The sequence below is a fragment of the Rhipicephalus microplus genome, chromosome X (assembly GCF_043290135.1).
Source record: "Rhipicephalus microplus isolate Deutch F79 chromosome X, USDA_Rmic, whole genome shotgun sequence".
In the NCBI taxonomy this organism is placed as follows: Eukaryota; Metazoa; Arthropoda; class Arachnida; order Ixodida; family Ixodidae; genus Rhipicephalus; species Rhipicephalus microplus.
In genome coordinates, this window is record NC_134710.1 from 425752339 (window position 1) to 425765286 (window position 12948).

The window sequence follows — 12948 nt, forward strand, 5'->3', positions numbered from 1 at the left end:
AAATAAGGTGCCACGTACACTATCCTACTTATTATGAAGCTCTGCACTAATCTAAGAAGGTTCGCCTCCTTCATCCCAGCATGCCTGTTTGCTATTCGTCTGATGAGACGACATGTCTGATTAGAACTGCCTTGCAACCTAGCAAGAGTTTCAATATTCTTACGGTCACCTGAATTCTTAGTCCAAGAACATGCATACTGTCGACCGTGGGGATCTCTGCGCCGTTAACATATAAGTGGACGTTCATTTCAGGCCTGTTGTGGAGCCGCCGTTTTCCGGCGGGCATGAAGAAGAGTGCTTCCGACTTTTCGGCCGAGCATTTAGGTCCTTTGGGCCTAGGTACTCCACGATTTTATTAATGGCGATTTGCAGAGAGCCTTCAATTTGGCCGTCACTGCCCTTGTTCATCCATAATGTTATGTCATCTGCGTAAATGGTGTGATTATATTCTCAATATCCTTTAACTGTTCAGGCAGTTTCAACATCAAAATGTTGAAAAGGGTGGCTGATAACACCGAGCCCTGAGGTGTCCCCCTGTTGCCTAATTTATTGTCCTCGATAAATTCTTCCCTGATTTTTAAAGAGGCTGTCCTGATCAAAAGGAAGTCCTTGACGTAGTCATAAACTCGCTTTGCGACGTTCAGGGAGCTCAGATTCTCCAAGATCGATACGTGCCTCACGTTGTCAAATGCTTTTGCCACATTTAACCCCACGATAACTTTTGTGTCTCGCGTTGGCTTGTCTATAATTTGGTCCTTGAGCTGTAGCATCACGTCGCACGCTGATAGTCGGGGTCGAAAACCGATCATGGTGTCCGGATGCATACCATTGTCTTCCATGAACCTATTGAGCCACGTCTGAACGACATGCTCCATGAGCTTACCTACGCAAGACGTTAACGATATCGACCTAAGATTCTCGAAACGGAGTTTTTTACCCGGTTTAGGAATGAAAATTACATTTGCGAATTTCCACTCCTGCGGTGTCGTCCCTTTTTCCCAACACTCCTACATGTACGTTGCTAGGTTTGCGATGGACCTATCGTCTAAATTACGGAGCATTTTGTTGGTCACTCTGTCCGGCCCTGCCGCTGATCTAGTCCTTAGCCGATTAATCTCCGCTCGCACCTCAGCCAGGGAGATAGCCGCGTCTAAGGCTGCGTTTTCCTGTCCTCCATAATCTGGGAGAGGTTCAGATCCGGCGGGATTAATGTATCTGCTCCGAACTTCTTTTAAGAGTTCCTTCCTTGTGCCTTCAAATTGGTGTGCCATCCGTTTAAATTGCTGTTTAGACGCTGTCTTCGTGCTCTTCGGATCTAAAAGGTGACGAAGAAGTCGCCACGTCCCGGACGTACTTATATTCCTATCCATCTCCTGACAGACGTTCCCCCACCTTTGCTTCATGAGCGTGATGGCGTGCTCTTAAATTTGCCTGTTTGAAGCCGCTATTTGTTTTCTGATACTCCGATCACATCTCCTCTGTTGGAGTCGGTTTTCCAAAGCTTTCTTTTTCTTCCAAAGATTTACTAATGTCGTGTCTACCACTTCGTTGTCGTCCTCGGTTTCCACCACTACAGTGCCTTCCTTAACAGTACGTAGCACCCCATCGCACCACTCGGCAATGTCGGAAATGACAGTCGGGTCGCCCCTGAGGTCCCTTAAAGAGTCCCAATTTACGGCCTCTACCCTTCGTTTCCGAGGTGTTGCCGGGCCTCCCTCTACCACTATTTCTATGATCATGTGATCACTGCCTAGGTTTGTGTTGCACCACGTGGCACTAGTGCCACTCCCCGTCAGAGTAAGGTCGGGTGTGGTGTCAACCGCGACACTCTTTCCGTTCCTCGTTGGCTGCAACGGGTCAATTATTAGATCCAGATTATGAGTTTGCATGTCATCCCACAATATCCTGCCCTTAATTGAAGCCTGCTTATATCCGCATGCCGTGTGGTGAGCGTTAAAGTCACCGACGATCAGCAATGGGTTGTTCCTACTCTTACGTCGCGTAGAAGCGAAGAGATCTCCAAAGTCGCATCGCCTTTGTCTGGGAGAGCTGTATATATTTAATACGAACAAGCTAGCGTTTTTCTTTTTTTGGGGTATTAGTTCTATGAGAACATGCTCGATGTGTGCATTACTAATGTGATGCTGCACCGCCGTAACGTTTCGCCTGACCAGGGTGGCCACCTGCGTACTCGTGCCTTCGCTTACATAGGATTTATAACCCGGCAATGTCGCCTTTCTCCCACATTCCTGTAAAGCTATAACATCCCGTCGATCCCCTTTCCTCAGGAATTCCTGCAGAACCGCACGCTTGTGCGTGAAGCCTCTGCCGTTCCATTGCCGAACGGTGTTCTTACTGAATCTGTGAGCCATGATTGCAACTAAGGTGATTCATCGGCCTGCCTAATACTTCTTGGGCGAGCTGTTCATACGCCCGATCCCTCTTCGCGAATTCTGTTTTAAGTTCCTCGGTAAGTTTATTATCCCGCTGATGCAACTGCTGTGTCAGATTTTGAAACATCTCGAACATTCGTTTCTTGAAGGCCTTACGCCATTCATCGTCCTGGGTAGATTTGGCTTGAATGCTTGCCTCCAGTTGCGCTATTTTCATGTCTATCACTGTATCTACGTTCTCATATATTACGGGCTTTTCCGCTTCTTTCCCTCTTTTTCGCTGGAGGCGGAGTAGTGCTCTGCTCCTCCGGCCTTTCTATATTTTGGTTCTGTGGCATTCGTGGTAGGGAAACCGGTGTTGTGTTAGACGACTTAATAGCTATTTGAAGCTCCTCTATTTGCCGACTCATCATTGCTAGCTGCTCTTTAAGCATGCGATTCTCTTCCTTAATGGTTAACAATTCTTGATCGCGTTTATCCTCGGAGGCCCTATCTCCCCAACACACCTTGCGGTTCGGCGACGTGGGTCTCCCACTGTTGAGGACAGCACTGCAGTGCCGGAAGTCCCCTCGTTTACTGGACCAGTCATTGGTGGCAGCTCTCCTTTTTGTCTTTCCGGTAGTCTTGGGAAGGAACCTGCTCTTCCTTTTGACGCTCTCCGATGCTTCTACCGGCTCCTGGACCGTTCTTTGTTCTCTTCCATTATGCACGTTTGTGGATCGGCGTCTTTCGCCTTCCGCTCTTCTCCTTCCGTTCGCCGCCAGGCCTCCCACTGTCTCTTTTTTATTGTATAAGGGGTCCTGAAAGCTTCCTTGCATTTCCGATCTGCTGTCAGATGACCTTTGCCACATAGCTTACACTTGGGCTCACATGCATGGTCCTCGGGTGGAGCTGTCATTCCGCACCCCCGGCAGCGAACATGGTCGCTGATACACACTTCCGATCTGTGTACTAGCTGGCCACATCGGTAGCACACCTCGTATCGTTTCTTATAAAGCACGCACTTCAGCGGTACGCCGTAACAGTACATCCACCTGGGCACTGTCTCATTTTTGAAGATGATGACCGCTGAACTTGAGCCCCCAGCTTCCTAACACCAAGTATCGGCGGGTTCCTTGAGTTGCCGAAAGCCTCTGTCAGTTCCTCTACTGACAATCTCGGGTCGATGCCGCGCACCACACCCCGCCCGCTATCCTCGTGCGGCGCGAGGTACGCCGTGACGTCGTAGTTCCTGCCTTCAATCTTGAATGACTTAATCCTGGTCACCTTCCAGACAGTGTCTATGTCTGGAGTGCTGAAAATCAGGGTGCCTTGCTTGTCGTTAACAATGAGCACTCCCTTTTATTGTCCCTTAATCCAAGGAATTCGCGCTGCCATGCGCACCGCCTCACTGAGCCTGGTGTTCGGAATTTTTGTGAGCGCCAGCCCGCACTTCGGACGAATGATTATCTTGTAGTCGTTCGCCGGCAACCACGGTAGGTACGACGCAATCGAGCGCTCCGCGATCTTGTGCCCCAGCTTTTTGTATGCTGCGTTCGCAGCCGCCGTCTTCGTCCTGTCTTCGCCGGGCTCGGTTCCACTTTCTGCCCGGGAATTGCCATCTTGGCGTCCCTGTCTGTCACCTCTAGCGGAGTCACGCATCTCTTTCACATGTTTTCCAACTTTCGTGATCCAGTCAGTGGTTCTAAATTCTTCAGGGGTAATTTCAGTACCCTCCACGGTCACCTCCATTGACGTCACGTCTCCACAACAGGGCTCTGAAGCGAACGCCGGGGGCGTCGGCCACCGCCGAGCCGCCGCGTTGGTTCACCGCTAGCGTTCGGCTTTGCTGGGCGGAGACGCAGCCGACACCAAAATAGCCATAAAATGTCCCCAAACGTACTCACAGTCCTGAAGTCGTGGTCTAGATGATCCCTAGACCTTCAGGCAGGCGATTATAGGAGTTGTTTGCTGTAACTGCACAATTTCCACCAGACCAAACAACTTTCCGCGGAGCTGATGCGAGGCAAATCTGAACTTTCTGGCCCCCTGGTGGCCATCTCTTCAGGAATATTGGAGTTTTTCACACTAGTAGACGCAATGTCGGCGTGTGGCATCGTGTAATGGCAAAATGAGATTGGGCATCGCGGGAAGCCACCCGCCTCGTCTATATAAACGAAAAGGTGCTTTACTATGCTCTTCAAAATTTCTAGTTAAAAACAACAGCCATAATGACGATGTGGATGGAAATAGAGTGAAGCACACGAACCCACACTCACACACAGGAGAGAGAAAGGGAGAATGGGACGGTCATTTTATTGCTTCACCATATGACGTCCACATGATGTCAGAGATCAATTTTCTTGACGTCATTGTGACGTTAGAACATGGCGCAACAAGATTATGTTATCACATGTTGCCGTCACATGATAAAAGGTGGGCTGATCACGGAGGCAATGCAAAACAAAGGAAGTTCCAAAAAAGTTTGCATTACCTCCGATCTCTGAGATATTGCAGAGCCACTCTAGCTGCAGAAAAAAACTTTCAGAGCATGCTGTAGGATGATGACGGTATCAACGGAAAAGTGATGAAGGAACAAGAACTTCAATTTAAGGTTTCCCAAAATAATGCATGTGGGAATGTCGGAGTTTTTCGCAAAGGTAGACGCAATATCGCAGTGGGGCATCGTGTGATGGGAAAATGAGATTGTGCGTCTTGAAAGGTAGCTCTATCCAACAAACTCGCCGTCGGAGCAGCATGTTCCCTCCCAGTCCTTATCAAAGAAAAGGTGGTTTACAGTAGTCCACTAAATTCCACGGTAAAAACAGTAGCATTAATGACGATGATGATGGAGATTCAGAGAGAGAAACACACAAACACAAAACAAGGTGGGCTGATCACAGAGGCAGCCATAATGGCCGTGCAGATGGAGAGAGATGAAACCAACAAACACACACACAAACACAGGAGCGAGCGAGAGAGAAATTATCAGTATTGTGATTTCCGCAAGCCTTAACTACTGATCCAAACTTACCAGACGCTGTGGTTATTGATCAGGCTGTTATGGGCCATACAAACCATCTGTGATAGAACCTCAGCATTGCCCTATCATTTCTTGTTGTAGGTATGCGTTCAAAATGATGCTGAACCTATTCAAAAGTTTCTCAAAATGAAGTAGTTTTCAAAGGCAAATTCTGCACGCAAGTTTTGATTGACAAAACAAACAAAGAAACAACCAACAATAAAGCTTGGGTACACGATAATGATGTTTATGGTGCCAAAAGTTTGCAGGTGAAACGATAAAATTAAGATTTGGGAGTTCTTTGCGACATTACAAAATGATCACCAGGCCCCCATGCTATCAAAAAAAAGAAAAAAAAAGTTTGCCGTGACCAGGAGTCGAACCTGGGTTATTGCGGCCACAACGCAAGGTACTAACCGCTGTACGACCACGGCTATCCCGCAGGACGAGCCATACAACTGTTGTTGCTCTGGCAATAAGAACGGTGCAGCGCCTTCATCTTTGCCTTTCATTATCATCATCATCATCATCGTCATTTTGGAACCATCGTGTTACAGTGTCTTGAAATATACCACCTAGTGTGCTGAGCGCGCGCATTCCGTACGAGAGTGGGTGGCCGCGCATGTGATGACTGCACTCAGATGCCACAAGCGGCACTGCGTGTCGAGAGGATGCACGAACGAGCGAAATTCCTCTCATCCCGTTGCTGACGTGCCTTGCCACGTTTAAAACCATTGTCTGACAGCCATAGCTCGGCATACTCACTCATGAGTACCCTCACTCACACTCATTCATACTCATTTGAACATGTTGAGTGTGAGTATGAGTGAGTACTGATGAGTATAAGTAGGAGTGAGTGAACGTGAGTGAGTGCTCTTGAATATAAGTAGGACGTGAATGAGTACTTTCAGTCTTAGTAGAAGTGAGTATGTACGTGAGTGGGTGCTCATGAGTGTGAGTAGGAGTGAGTATGAACGCGAATGAGTGTTCTGAGTGTGAATAGGAGTGAGTATGAATGTGAGTGACTACTCTGAGTTTGAGTATAGGTGAGTATGAATGTGACTGAGTATTCTGAGTGGGAGTAGAATTGAGTATGAACGTGAGTGAGTATTGTGAGTTGAGTATCCGTGAGTATGAACGTGAGTGAGTACTCATGAGTGTGAGTATCCGTGAGTATGAACTTGAGTGAGTATTCATCGGTGTGAGTAGGAATGAGTGATAGCTTGTGAGTGTGAGTAGGAGTCAGTATGAACATGAGTGAGTACTCTGAGTGTGAGAAGAAGAGAGTATGAACGTGAGTGAGTACTCATAAGTGTGAGTAGGAGTTTGAACATGAAAGAGTACTGATAAGTGTGAGTATTCGTTAGTATGAACGTGAGTGAGTATTCATGAGTGTGATTAGGAGTGAGTGAGAGCTCATGAATGTCAGTAGGAGTAAGTACGAACATGGGTGAGTACTCATGAGTGTGAAAAGACTTGACTGCGAAGGTGAGTGAGTTGCAGTGAGTGTGAGTAGCAACGAATAAAAACATGATTGAGTTACTATGAGTTTGATAAATATTTATAACCAACGCAACGGCGTCCTCAATACGTTGTAAATAACGGCCACTATGGCATGCAAGCTTCCTTTACGTAAAAGCCTTCGGTTAGTGTATGTAGGAGCCATCCTACATCAGATTTGGTGGGGGGGGGGGGGGCGAGGTGAACGCGCAAAAGTCGAGTTGAGGGTACAGCTACCGTTCTTGCTGCACTTACCTCTTGCGCCTTCAGTCTACGCAACGCGCTGATAATACATGTAAAACAACAAGGTCTTGAGAAGCCCTTTAACGAAAATCGCCGCGCGAGCCGGTTCAGAAAAATGAAATGCACTGCGCAAGCGACAAAAAAAAAAAAACGCTGAAATGGCCCGCGAGAGAAAGCACGTTTTGTGCGCTACGCAGATTGTGCGCTGCGATTTTCCAGTTTCTATTTCTGCGTTGTCCCTCAAGTGAAGGTTGCCTTGAACGAAAACCTTAAGTGATCTCATGACCTCTCAAGCGCGAAGCTGTGTGCAAACTTCGCCTTCTCAGTGCCCCATTAAGAAAAAAAAGGAAAGCTTGGAGGACGGTTGAGCTTCGCCTTCAATAGTATCGTATGCGATAGCGTAATCAGATTCTGTTCGCATCGCCGTTTCAATCTCTACCCTCGCTTCACTTTTCGGCGGCTTATTATGCCTTCAACAGTGCAGACACAATGTGCAATAAGCGCCCAATCGCCCTTCATAATTTATTCTGTCATTGACATAACGCGGGCTAGTACAAAAACACACATAACGCAACTCTTTAATTACCGTTGTATTCGGCTGTCCGCGATAACCCTGTGTACGCACACTGCCAATGAACGTTAACCGCGTCCGCAGATCCATAAATAAGGCCCCCTGCAATCGTCAGTGTGGGCACGGAGTCAACGAAGTCTCCGCGTGAGCGCGTCCCACAGAGGAAGGAAAACATCTCCAAAGATGCGCACAATTTCTCGAACGCGAAACTGCCGTACGCAACGCATTCCATCTGAAGGCGAGGCAGAGAGGGGAGGTGCCGTCTCGACGGTCGCGCCGGGCCACAGAACACCTACCTGTGGCCGGGCGGCCGGGGTGGCCACGGCGCCGCGGCGCCCGCCTGTCCCGCTATTGCAGTCAGGAGGGGCTAGGGGCAGTGAAACGAACGAAGCGGCCGAGCCGGATGGCATGGCAACGTCTTGGGTTCTGGCGGGTAATCAGCGGCGGCCGTGTAGTATACTGAAGCTGTTGAGAGCGTCTCTGTTTCGTGCGCGTGAGTTGTAGCCTACGAAAGCGCGTATGACACATTGACACATTTTGTAACACATTACTGAGATTCTAAACGATGTCTCAGCGTCTCCTACGCGTCATGGCACACAAATTAATGTGCAGGTGCGTCATACTTGCGCTGAGTCATTGCCTGTTTGTGGAGCCTACCGGCCTTAACAGAAAGCGACAATTGTTCAGCTCGATTGTTTCTTGAGCAACCTGAGTACACGTAACGCTACTTCATTGTTAATATTAATCATCGCCCTGACAACGTCCACTGCAGGACAAAGGCCTCTCCCATGATCCGCCACTCAACTCGGTCCTGTGCTTGCTGCTGCCATTATGTAACCGCGAACTTCCTAATCTCATCTGCCCACCTAACTAACTGTCTCCCACTAACCCGTTTGCTTTCTCTGGAAATCCGGACAGTTACGCTTAATGACCAGCTGTTATCCTGCCTACGCGTTACATGCCCGGCCCATGTCCATTTCTTCTTCTTGATTTAAACTCTGATATCCTTAACTCCGGTTTGTTCTGATCCACTCTGCTCTTTTCTTAAACTCTTAAGGCTACAACTACTATTTTCCTTTCCATCTTTCTCTGCTTCGTCCTCAATTTAAGCTGAACCTTTTTGTTAGCCTCCAGGTTTCTGCGAAGTAGGTAAGTACCGGCAGGATGCAGCTGTTATATACCTTCGTCTTGAGAGGATAGTGACAATCTACCAGCTATGAGCTGAGAATGCTTGCTGAATTTTCTCCACCCCACTCTTATTTTTTTTAGTTACTTCAGTCTCGTGGCTCGGCTCCGCAAGTACTACCTGTCCTAAGTAGACGTATATAGCTTTTCCAACTTCAAGTGCACTGCCACCTATCTTGAAGCGCTTTTTTCTTTCGAGGTTGTTGTTCATTACTTTCGTTTTCTGTCGGTTATTTTGTAGATTCCAAGAGAAGTAAAGCGGGAAAAGGGGAGACAATGTTTGGTGGGCTGATGAGATTAGGAAGTTTGCGGGTATGAAGTGGCAACAGCAAGCAAAGGACCAAGTTGACTGGCGGAACAGGGGAGAGGCCTTTGTCCTGCTGTGATGATGATGAGTGTGAGAATGTAAAAGTACGGGGGTGAGTGTGCCTGATTATGGGTAGGCGTAAGTATGAAGGTGAATTCTTATGTGAGTGCGGATGTGAGTGAGGGCCTATGATTTTGAGCAGGCGTGAGTATGAAGGTGAGTGAGGAACTATGAGTCTTAATTGAGGTGAACAAAATATTGAAGTACAAAAAGGAGACACCAGGACACGGCGCGCTGTCTCGAGGTGTGTTTCTTTTTTACTTCAAATTTTCGCACACCTCAGTTAGTATGAATTACCAGCTCGCCCAGCAGTCCGTGTTTCGCTAAGAGTGTGAGTAGTCGGGAGTATGAACGTGAGCCATGAACAATGCGTGTGAGTAGGCGTGAGTATGAAGGTGAGTGACTGTGAGTAGGCGTGAGTATGAACATGAGTGAGTACTCATCGGTGTGAGTAGTCGTGAGTATAAACGTGAGTGAGGGCCTATGAGTTCTAGCTGGCGTGATTGTGACCATGAGTGAGTACTCACAAGTGTGAGTAGTCGTGAGTATGAACGTGAGTGAGGGACTGCAGTGTGAGTTGGCGTAAGTTTGAACGTGAGTGAGTACTCATGAGTTTGAGTAAGAGTGAGTATGAACGTGAGTGAGTACTCTGAGTATGAGTATAAGTGACTATGAACGTGAGTACTCTTGAGTATGAGTAAGAGTGAGTATGAACGTGAATGAGTACTTTCAGTGTGAGTAGAAGTGAGTTTGAACGTGAGTGAGTACACATGAGTGGGAGTAGGAGTGAGTATGAACGTGAGTGAGTACTCTGAATGTGACAAGGAATGACTAAGAACGTGAGTGAGTACTTTGAGTGTGAGAAGGAGTGAGTATGAACTTGAGTAAGAAGGAGTGAGTGTGGGTAGGCGTGAGTATGAACGTGAGTTTGTACTTTGAGTGCGAGAAGGATTGAGTCTGAACTTGAGTGAGTACAATGAGTGTGACAAGGAGAGAGTATGAACGTTAGTGCGTTAGTGAGCACTCATGAGTGTGAGTAGGCGTGAGTATGAACGTGAGTGAGCGCCTATGAGGGGGAGTAGACGTGAGTATGAACGTGAGTGAGGGTGAAGGCTGAAAAAATTGTGGTGAGTGAGTATGAGTGAGTAGTCCCTCAAAGTGCCGACCTATGCTCATGACTCACGTGTGATGCGACTTAATGCGCTCGTTCGCCTCCACTGCACGCTCGAGGCACTCTAACGCAGCGCCTCCAGAATACCATTCACCAATTTTCTTGCACAGAACATCAAATAAACGTTTTGTTCACTTTCTCCGGACGCAAAACAATCGTCTTTCGACAACGCTCGCAGTGTAACATGCAGATACGAGGCCATTTTTTTATTCTTAGCTTGTCATCGTCTATAGTTCCCTTTCGCTTGGTTAAGACCGGTGTTGCGCCAGACACGAACAAGTTGCAAGTATCAAGTATTTTGCAAATGGGTCAAAACAGCCAATGCCGGACCATTCATGGTGTAGTGAAGTTAGTTGACGGGGTCTTCCTAAGGTTTCTTTGCCGGCTTGAGATACACGTGATTCACTGGACAAAAAACGTATCTTCGGCGTCCACCAGATGATTCTGCTCGCTGAAGAAAGCCTGATAGGAATCTATGAGTACGTTGCGCCCTTCGCGAACAGTAAGCATCCACCAGAGTTGCAGGTTTTTCTGATGGTAAGCGGTGGCCATACTTGCCAAGATACTTGCTGGCATCACTTCTGTGAAGGAGAGAGAGAGAGACTCTTCATTAGGAAAAACGGATTTTGGCCGGCCTTTATACATGGTACGCATGCTACTTTGTATAGGGATGGGGAAGGGTACTCAAAGATTTTAAGAGAAAAGAAATATATTGTCGTGGTACAACGCGAATAAACCACAGATACACCTTGGGACGACGAAAGCAGCGTGTCCTCAACAGCTGAGTCACAAGATCGTCTTCTTCGGCCTCGAGAGAAGCTAGAGGACCACTACCTCGTGCCCACTAAATGCCCGATCATCGTTATCGTCCACACGTAGACACGCGTCATTTACCTCTCTCACAAAAAGCATCGCCCCGATGCCTTGTCTGTAATGCAGTTTTTTTTCTAAAGTAAAGTATCACGCAATCACTCGCTGACGTAAGGTTTCATGCGGACTACGTGAACGAGTTCAGGATGGTGCTGGCGACGCCTTGTACTATACGAACAGTCGGGAACAACTTCGTAAGTGACATCGCTCAGTCGTGGCACAACTAGGTACGGTCCAAAGTATTTTCTTAAGAGTTTTTCGGAAAGTCCTCGTTTTCGTACGGGCGTCTAAACCCATACTTTGTCGCCATACTTTGACAGGCGTCAATGTGAAGAAAAAGTGGTAATCACGTGAACCTGACGAAACGATTTACATTAGGGTATCAGATAAATCAATACTTTCCTATGCGAGATGTCATATTATCCGAGCCTTCCCACAATGCCAATATTGGATAAACAATTGATCAATGACAGTATGACCCGACGACGTTTCGAAGGTTCGCCCACCTTGCCTAATATGTTCCGCATAGTTAACTGTTCGTGGCAGATCACGTCCATTTCTTCTTTGAACAGTTGTCTCTCATTGTTGTACGCGGGCATCATAGTAGTATGTCCTGAACTGTCTTTATGCTGCCGCAGTTATGACAACACGGACTTGTGGTGCGCCCTATGAGGTACACGTAACAGTTTGTGTAGGTCACGTTCAGTCGAAAAAATGATATAAATTCTCTAGGTGGCGAGAAAATGAGTAGAACGATTGCGCGCTCAATTTTAGTCAGTACAATACAGAGTTAGCTGTTGTCATGAAGTGGGGAATTCGAAAGGTAGTCTTTTTCTTAGTAGGCATATTGTTTCGCGACGTTCGAAGCGTCGGAAATAGTAAAAAAATATCCTTCTGAAATTCCTGAATTGTAGTCTATTACGAACAGCATCATCAGCTTTTCGTTTCTCAATATACCAGCATAGCCATGTATCCATTGAAACATAATGCTCTGTCCAGCGGCCTAAACCTTGTGAAGGAGATAAGCGATATCAGATGTTACATGTTGTTGATTCCAACTCTTATCCCTCTTCCACATACTTTGAAGAGCTGCTTTAAAACCTGTAAATGCAGACACAAATGGCCCTTTTGCCATCATGGTAAAACGCTTGAGTGTTGCGCGTACTTGCGACGACGACGACGCAACGACGATGATGATGGCCTCTATGTAAGGCTCACATTCACTTTAGCGGATGGCCAAGCTACGAATAATTACATGGAAGGTATCACATAGTGTTTTGTAGATCTAATGAATTTAAATTCGAAATTTTAATGCTACTGTACCAGGACGGTTACCACTTAAAGAAGGGGGGTGATCTCCCATCACCTGGCCACCTTGAGAGAGGGCGCGCGTGCCGCGCGAAAGCCTCCCATAAAGAGTCGCTTGCTTGATATAGCGTCTCGTCTGGTTGTGTAGAGACCCTTGTAATGTGCAACGTCTTCGCAAAACAAAACACACCCAATGGGCGAAATTTCCGGAGCCCTGCACTACGGCGTCCTTTATAATCATATAGTAATCATATAGTGATATTCAAACGTAAAACGTTAGACATTATTACTGTGCGGACCTTAAACGACAATCATCACGTCTTGACACAGCCAACTACA